This window comes from Erinaceus europaeus, chromosome X (assembly GCF_950295315.1).
Source record: "Erinaceus europaeus chromosome X, mEriEur2.1, whole genome shotgun sequence".
NCBI classification, from domain to species: domain Eukaryota; kingdom Metazoa; phylum Chordata; class Mammalia; order Eulipotyphla; family Erinaceidae; genus Erinaceus; species Erinaceus europaeus.
The window spans coordinates 101,289,522-101,299,028 of record NC_080185.1 but is presented as its reverse complement, the minus strand read 5'-3'; the positions used below and the strand labels follow the sequence as shown (position 1 = coordinate 101,299,028).

At 34.8% G+C, this 9,507-nt stretch overlaps 1 pseudogene; it reads left to right on the top strand.

The window, feature by feature from the left end:
- Nucleotides 1–323: 323 nt before the first annotated feature.
- On the top strand, nucleotides 324–470 carry LOC132535964 (U2 spliceosomal RNA; annotated as a pseudogene).
- Nucleotides 471–9,507: the final 9,037 nt, after the last annotated feature.

The window sequence follows — 9,507 nt, the reverse complement described above, 5'->3', positions numbered from 1 at the left end:
TACTTGAGAGAGATTATTTTCCCTAATAAACATATTAAATTTTCTATCAATGGTGTTGGCAACATTTGTAGAGATGCTGCTTATCAAAGAAGAGATGATCACGGGGGCCGGGCAGTGGCGCACCTGGCTAAGTGTACACACTGAAGTGCACAAGGACCTGGGTTCAAGCCCCTGGTCCCCACCTGCAGGGGGAAAGCTTCATGAGCAGTGAAGCAGGGCTGCAGGTGTCTGTCTCTCTGTTTATCATCCGCTTCCCTCTAGATTTCTGGTTGTCTCTATCCAATAAATAAAAAATAAAGATAATAAAAAAAAAAGAAGAGATGATCGCTTCTCGGCCTTTTGGCTAAGATCAAGTATAGTATCAAAGAGGAAATATAAGTGATATTCAGCATGGTGTAAGTTTAAAATATATGGTACAATGACTTACGGACATTGTGAAACAATACAATAAATTTAGTTTACAACCATCATTTCACATAAGTAATACAAAAAGTATGGCTTTTTTTTCCTTTGAGATAAGAACTTTGAGGATATATTCTCTTAGTAACCTTCAAATATTTTAGATAGTAATTTTTAGTTAACTCCTATTATCAATCTACAGTGTTTTTAGTTTACAACCAAACAAATGTACAAGGCAATGAAGCAGTGAGAATACCTATAACAGTTTTGAAATGCAAACATTTCATTCTGCCTTCCTTCCTACACAGAATCATTTTCCTTCATCAGTATAAGTTTCGAATAAAAATTAAACTTTAAACAATAAGAAAAGGTACATTTCTTCAATGAAATTTAATTACTAGTATATCAAGATAATAAAATAATCTTTCACATCTGAATGAGACTAATCATTCCTTGGGTACTATAAATATAATTTTTCAGCTTATTAAGCTTTTGTTCTAGTTTAATTATAAAATAAGAAATTTATTTCAGTCCTGACAAACAGCAGTTACATGTTACATATTCAAGCTATGAGGTTAATCTACTCTAATATCTGCTTCCCTAACTTGCCGATTAATCAGTTTTTATTATTAGTTGAATAAAGGAAGTGCTTCATTTACTAAAAAAAAAAAATATATATATATATAAATATATATATATATTCCAAAAATTTTCTAATCATTTTACTAAAGCAAATTCTGTATCTATGTTATAATAATATGTCCAAAATAAGTGGGACTAACTTCTAACCTATCCAGTTTTAACTTGAAGAAATAATTCCATAAATCAAAGAGTAATTGAGACAGTTGGCAAAAGAATACTCTACTCATTCCATGTGGACATATTTCCAGTTTCATTTATAAATTTAAGCTTTATAATTCAACTAGCAATTATTTGTAATTACAAAATTAAAATTTACTCAGATTAAAGGAGATGAAACTATTAAAATGACATCAATAAAATTTAATTGTACAACTTAATACTACCTTCCCCTTTTGCAAAATGTTTACTACCAATATCTATATGGTAAAAAAAAAAATAGAATGTAATCTATGTTACGTTTCAAACTTGTGTAATTACTTAGAATCTATTACTTAGAACCTATAAGAGATAAATAGGTGCAGGTCATTAAAAATATTAATTTCGTAAATACTTCTCTAATCTTAGGGGGAAAAAACATATTCTTCTGTTAAAACACTAACATATGACTGAGTGTCCAGGAGCTGAAGGTTCAATCCCTGATGCCACCAGAGATAATCAATGAATGTCTGTTTCTCTCATTATTTCTTTCTTTTAAAAAATATTTATTTATTCATTTATTTTTCATTAAAAAGAGAGATACAGAGCGAAAGACAAAGAAAAAGAGACCAGAGCACTGTTCAGATCTTGCTTATAGTGGTGCTGGGGATTGAACCTGGGATGTCAGAGGCCTAGACATGAATTTTTTTTTAATTTCTTTATTGGGGGATTAATGTTTTACATTTGACAGTAAATACAATAGTTGTACATGCATAACATTTCTCAGTTTTCCACATAACAATACAACCCCCACTAGGTCCTCTGTCATCCTTTTTGGACCTGTACTCCCTGCTCCCCAACCGAAAGTCTTTTACTTTGGTGTAATACACCAACTCCAGTTCAGGTTCTACTTGTGTTTTCTCTTCGGATCTTGTCTAGGCATGAAAATCTTTTGCATAACCACTATGTTATCTCTCCAGCTCTCATCATTTCTCTTATAGTTAAATAAATGAATCTTTTAGGAATAGAGTGAACATTTTACCCAAGGACCTGGATTTGAGCTGGGAAGACATGGGATTCCCAAACCCAACACCAAAGGGAGGCTCCATGGAACATTAGTGTGGTGCTTTCCCCCTGTCCTCTCACTCTCTATCTCTTTCTAACAGATTGGGGGGGGAGTCTTCTGGGAGCAGTGGAATCAAGTTGTCACAAGGCCTTGTAGCAATAACTCATTGGGTCCTTGTTTAAACTTAGTTTCTGACCCTCAAGGATGTATGGAAGCCAGACATCATAAACCTAATTGATGATTTGGTGCAACATCATTCATGTGAGACTGAATTGAATTGCAGGGGATGGGGGGAAGAATATATATTATTTCAGGAATTTGTTAAATTATTAGAAATGAACATTTTACATAGTGCAAAGTACAAGGACTAGTGTAAGGATTCTGGTTCGAGCTCCGAGCTCCCCACCTGCATGGGGGGTTACTTCGCAAGTGGTGAAGCAGGTCTGCAGGTGTCTTTCCCCTTCTCAGTCTTCCCCTCCTCTCTCAATTTCTCTCTGTCCTGTCCAACAACAATAGCTGCAGAAACAATAATAACAGCAGCAGCAATAACAATGGATAAGTGGCCACCAGGAGCAGTGGCACTGAGCCCCAGTGATAACACTGGAGGGAAGAAGAAGAAGAAGGAGGAGGAGGAGGAGGAGGAGGAGGAGGAGGAGGAGGAAGAGGAGGAGGAGGAGAAGAAGAAGAAGAAGAAGAAGAAGAGGAGGAGGAGGAAGAGGAGGAGGAGGAGGAGGGGGAGAGGGGAGGGGGAGGGGAGGGGGAGAGGGAGGAGGAAGAAAAAAAGAGGATCGTAATAAGCTAATAGAAATAATCACTATTATAAAACATTAACACTAGCTTTCTTTTTAAAAATAGCTTAGTCATCGTGTATCTCATTTATATTCTTTTGTCATTGAAATAATTATTATAGATCAGAGACAGACTTGATAGAACTAATATCAAAGTAAAACGATACAGATACGAAAGAAGCTAACTAGGGAAGATCTTTCAGTTTCTGAAAAAGTTTGTGGTCAACTTGAGTTTTGGATAATACACAGAGATTTCCTTTGAATTTAATAAAATGCTAATATAAGAATTACCCTTTTGATGTGGATTAAGCCTCATTCTCATATAGTTCATTTAGAAGTCAATTCAAAAATAAATGTTTGAGAAGAAAAATAATAATAAAGGTTTGCAGGGGGCCAGGTGTGGTGCACCCAGTTAAGCGCACAAAGTATGAAGCACAAGGGCCTGTGCAAAGATCCTGTTGAGTCCCCCCACTCCCCATCTACAGGAGTGACCCTTCACAAGCAGTGAAGCAGGTCTGCAGGTCTCTCTCTCTCTCTCTCAACCACTCTTTCCCCTCCTCTCTCAATTTCTCTCTGTCCTATCCAAAAAAAATGGGGGTGAAGGGCAAGGCTACCAGGAGCAGTGGATTCATAGTGCCAGCACCAAGCTACAGCAATAAAACTGGAGGCAAAAACAAACAAACAAATAAATGTATGTTTGCAGACCTTGGAGATTTAGTGGCAAAACCCGTGTCAGACATACTTAATATTGTAGGTACAATCCCTGAAATGCACACAAAAAACAAAGACAGACAGACAGACATAAATTATTAAGGACGAGTGCTCTAGATTTTCTCTCATTCGCGTACACTGTTTAAATTGTTAAAAACTAAAACAAAGGGGCTGGGTGGTAGTGCAGCGGGTTAAGCGCACATGAGGCCTAGCGCTAGGACAGGCAAAAGGATTCCGGTTCAAGGCCCCATCTACCCACTTGCAAGGTCGCTTCAGAGACATCTTTCTCTCCCCCTCTATGTCTTCCCTCCTCTCTCAATTTCTCTCAGTCCTATCCAACAATAACAAGAGCAACACAATGGAAAAAATGACCTACAGGAACAGTGGATTCGTAGTGCAGGCTCTGAGCCCCAGCAATAATCCTGGAAGCAAAAAAAAAAAAAAAAACCTAAAAAACTAAAATAAATAAATACTTTTATAATTGGGATTTGACATTTGACTTTGTTAGAGCATAGCACTAACTTTTTGAAAAGTCCTAAGACTTAATATCATGTATTACAAAGCTCAACCTCAAAGTTTGGAATTAAAATCAAGATAATTGTGTCCATTGGTATTTATGGGCTCCTTCATTATTCTCTAAATTCACTGTCAAACAAATTTGGCCAACCACTTGAATCTTAGTAGGGGTAAAGAGGGAGGAAATATTAACAGCTCTCTGGGCATGGTGTATGCTTATATTCACAAGGTGAGTGCCCATTTTTCTTTGTCCCTCTCTCTTTGAAATAAAGACAACATTAAAAAAAAAAGTAAAAGTCAACCTAGAAGCACTGAAGTCATATATGTGTGAGGCCACATTACTTCAAAAAAGAAGAGGTGGAGAAGAAGGAGGAAAAAGAAAAAAAAAAACAACTTGATTCCTAAAACTGAATTTGTCTACTAGCAGACCTTCTTCTAATTATTACTAATATTTACCTGAACTAAAGAATAACATTGTTTATTATTAATTATACCAATTGTAGAAGAATCACTTTTAAGTAGGTGAGGGAGAGAAAAGAGAGTACCCTGCCATTATGTTACAGCTTTAACTTTTTTTTTCATTTATTTATTCCCTTTTGTTGTTCTTGTTGTTTATTGTTGTAGTTGTTATTGATGTCGTCGTTGTTGGATAGGACAAAGAGAAATGGAGAGAGGAGGGGAAGACAGAGAGGGGGAGAGAAAAACAGACACCTGAAGACCTGCTTCACCGCCTGTAGAGCAACTCCCTTGCAGGTGGGGAGCCGGGGCTCGAACCGGGATCCTACGCTGGTCCTTGTGCTTTGCGTCATATGCGCTTAACCCGCTGCACTACCACCCAACTCCCCAGCTTTAACTTTTTAACTGATACTATATACAGTATAAAATATGCTATTAAACTTTCTTCTTTAACTCTTTTTTATCATTTATTTATTGTTGGGTAGAGACAGAGAGAAATTGAGAGGGAAGGGAAAGACAGAGAAAGAGACAAACATCTGCAACCCTCTTTCACTATTCATGAAGCTTTACCCCTGCAGGTGGGGGTCAGGGGCTTGAACTCAGGTCCTTGCGCACTGTAATGTGTGCACACAACCAGGTGTGCCACCGCCTGGCCCCTAAACTTAACTTTCTAATAGGCATCAGATACAGTCAAAAATAATAATGGCACAAACTTAAATCACTATACAACCTGGATCAGAACATCTCATTACCAAAAAACGTTTATATAAAAAAATTAATCTGGGGAGTAGGGCGGTAGCGCAGCTGTTTAAGCGCAGGTGGGGCAAAACGCAAGGACCAGCGGAAGGAGCCTGATTCAAGCCCCCCCTCCCCACCTGCAAGGGAGTCCCTTCACAGGTGGTGAAGCAGGTCTGCAGGTGTCTCTTTTTCTCTCCCCCTCTCTGTGTTCCCCTCTCTCCATTTCTCTCTGTCCTATCCAACAACGACATCAATAACAACAACAATAATACCTACAACAACAATAAAAAAACAAGGGCAACAAAAGGGAAAATTAATTAATTAAAAATTATTCTGGTTCCAAATCAATACCTATCTATCTATATTTCCCAAAGTACAAAACTCATAAAAGCAATTGTTCAAAATATTTTCCATTTTTCTGAAAGTATATTATTTATTTAAATTAAAATATGCATATTTGAAAAATGAAAATATATATTTTGGCATTAAAATCACATGCCAAATGTAAGTACAAAAGACTTTAATTTACATGGAATATAGTTGGGCATTATATCTAAAATTTGTAAAATTTTCTACTTGTGTAAGTAAAAGGTGTTTTATTGAAGTTTGTGTTTCTAAAAATTAAGGCTACAACACATGGTCTCAATCATATTTCTTAAAAGTCAAAAGAAACTTGCAAAGAGAAAGAAAGAAATTAAAGTAGGCTGGAGTAAAAATGACAGTTATTACAAATTTCCCTTTTTTCACTGTTAACAGAATCACTATCTACGTCTTATAAATCTATTAATAATTTTAATTACTGTCATTTACATTTGGGGGATTGACAACTATGTGAAGACAGCAAATCTAAGAACTCAGCATTCACTTGAGTACATCAAATGAAATGTTGCATATAAACAAACAAAAAGCACTCAGCAACTCAAAGTGTCTTTAATGTTTTAGGAAATATTCATGACCATGGTTCTCTTACCCTTAGCATCTTTTTTTTTTTTACAATTAACTGAATTCCATTTTGAAATCTACACCATCTGTCATTTCTGTGGTACGACTATTCAAAAAAGTTCACTGCTCAGTGTAACTTTTATATTCTGCCCAATTCCCAGAGAAAAGCATTTCCAATTACTCTGATTCTTAATTTATACAACAATATCTGAGGTACCAGAAAATAACTTTTCATATTTTCTTGATATGCATTATATTACTATTCATTGTGGTATGTCTAAAGAAAAAAATTACCAAAAAAGATGAGCATATATACATATGTGTGCATATACAGAAACACATTCTGACAAAAGAACTGATAGGTGGTGAAGAATATGTATCACAAAATGACTGAAGCGACTTCTAAATTATGTATATAAGATACTACTATAGAATATATCTGAGGGATACAGAAAATATTAAAAAATAGATGACAGGGACTGGGAGTGGTACACTTGGTTAAGTGTTACCATGTCCAGGAACCCAGGTTCAAGCCCCCGGAAGTCCCCACCTGCAGGGAGCGAGCGTCAAGAGCAGTGTTCTGTCATATATAAGGAAAAAAAATAATAAAACAAAATAAATTTTAAATATATGACAAAAACATATCCAAAAATATAATTATTTGACTAAGTCAATTTACCACTGTAGATATATGACACTGTCTCTTGTGACAACAATAATCCCTATTTTTATAATGATTCTGCAAAACATAGTGTTACACTATAATAAATGTGCTTTGTGTTTGCATGCTTTGAGTATGCTTCCTATTTAAATAACTTTTTACTCAAATTTTTCAAATGTAACTTATGAGTGTATATTTAAACTAACTTAATAACATATTTTAAACCTGCAGTCGCTTGAATAGTATTTCTACTAAAAATGAAGGGATCATTATGCTTTTAATAATCAAAGTAGATACAATTTATAGTTATAGTAATATTTATCTTAATGAGAGTACATATTTAAATAATGCATATATATATTTCTCTATAAGGTGAAGGAGAAACAGTGATCTTGTAAAAAAAATAAAATTTATCTGTACAGATAGTAATTACACAAAGACAACATTTTCCTTGCGTTCTTTCATTATGTATACTATAGTTCCAATAAATAGGAATACTTATACTCCTCACAAATGAGTTAACTTATATATTTTTATGAAGTCAAATGCACAGAAAATATGAGCTCAATCTGTGAGAAATGGGGAATTGTAATGTAGACAAAAACGTTTGAAATGTATTATATATAATTTTTGGTGGCATGAATAAGTGTATATTAAACCTAAATCGAAATAAGTGTGTATTAATATTAATAATTATATTAGTTATTAATATAATTATTATATTTATTATATTAATAAGTGTATATTAAACCTAAACGGAAAAACTGAGAAGCTTGCTCAAATATAGGTGTATATTTGCAATGTGCAGCACATTTGTAATATAATATGAAAAATTGTTTTTCATCCTAAAATATACAGTCCTATTAAGCAGTGTAGACCTAGAATAAGAATAAAGATAGAGTCAGCTATAAATTGAAAACATTATAATGAATAAGAAAAATACATACAAGTTCTGATAATAACCAGCATCTCTGTTATAAAGTATCAAATTGGAAATACATGGGTTAAAATTATAATTAATATCATGTCACTGATCTTGTCCTTTAAGTTCTGAAGAAGAGTGTGTTCTCACAATGCAATCATCACTTAAACACAATGGGTTTACATTTGACTGTATTTCTATCATGACTGGTAGTGGAGTTCTTTTTCAATGACCTGTCCCAAAGAACAGAAACAGGTAAGAGTACACAGAAAGAGAAGACAACTCATGAAACAAAATAAAAAGAACCTTGGATCTGAATATTATTGAGATTATAGAGAAAATAAAAATAAATTAATATTGACCCACGAAGTAATAAAGTGGGTATAGTGTCTGATTTACAATATGAGTTCTTGGGTTCAATTCCTGGAATTTCTTTTTTTTTAATTTTTTTTTATTTATTTTCCCTATTGTTGCCCTTTTTATTGTAGTTATTATTGTTGTTGTTGATGTCGTTGTTAGATAGGACGAAGAGAAATGGAGAGAGGAGGGGAAGACAGAGAGGAAGAGAGAAAGACAGTCACCTGCAGACTTGGTTCACCGCCTGTGAAGCCACTCCCCTGCAGGTGGGGAGCCTGGGTTCGAACCCGGATCCTGACGCCGGTCCTTGTGCTTCGTGCCACCTGCGCTTAACCTGCTGCGCTACCACCCAACTCCCAATCCCTAGCATTTCTTATGCCAGTTCTCTTTCTCTTCCCTTCTCTCTTTCCTTAATGAATGAATGAATGTTCTAAACTACATAAATGAAAGTAAATTATCAATTCAGTTGAAAGGATAAAGGCCATAACATATTTCCAATTATCTACTAAGTAAATAGTGTAGAGTAGGCTATGCAGATTTCACATAATACATCTCTACAATAACATCATTGTGTTGCTTAAAGATTATATATTTGTAGATAAAAGTTACTAGCCCTTTAGCAAATGATTCAATAACTAGTAGACAATCTATTTCAAAACAATGGCATCCTACTTGGTGATGCTACTACAATCCAATATGGGTTATATAGACCTCCCATTTATTTAAATAAGCAAATCAATTACCAAGTCAAATGAATCAAAGGACTTGAACTATGTCCCTTACTACTTTCTGTACAGAAACTTTTGTAGGAAAAAGATGTTGAATGACATAGTGGGGGTTGTATTGTTATATGGGAAACTGGGGAATGTTATGCATGTACCAACTATTGTATTTACTGTTGAATGTAAAATATTAATTTCCCAATAAAGAAATTTTAAAAAAGATGTTCAAAAGACACTCATGATGCCTGAGGCTCTGCTATACCAGGTTCAATCCCAAGTACTAATATTCTCTACTTAGACCTAGATACCCTCCTCATCTACTTCCTATTTCACTTCCATCACTCAAAGCCTAACCCTGTCAGATAAAGCAAAGACTACAAAAGCTGGATAAGGGCAAGAGACCAGCACATTCTTTTTTGTTGTTGTTTTACAGTTGACAGTAAATACAATAG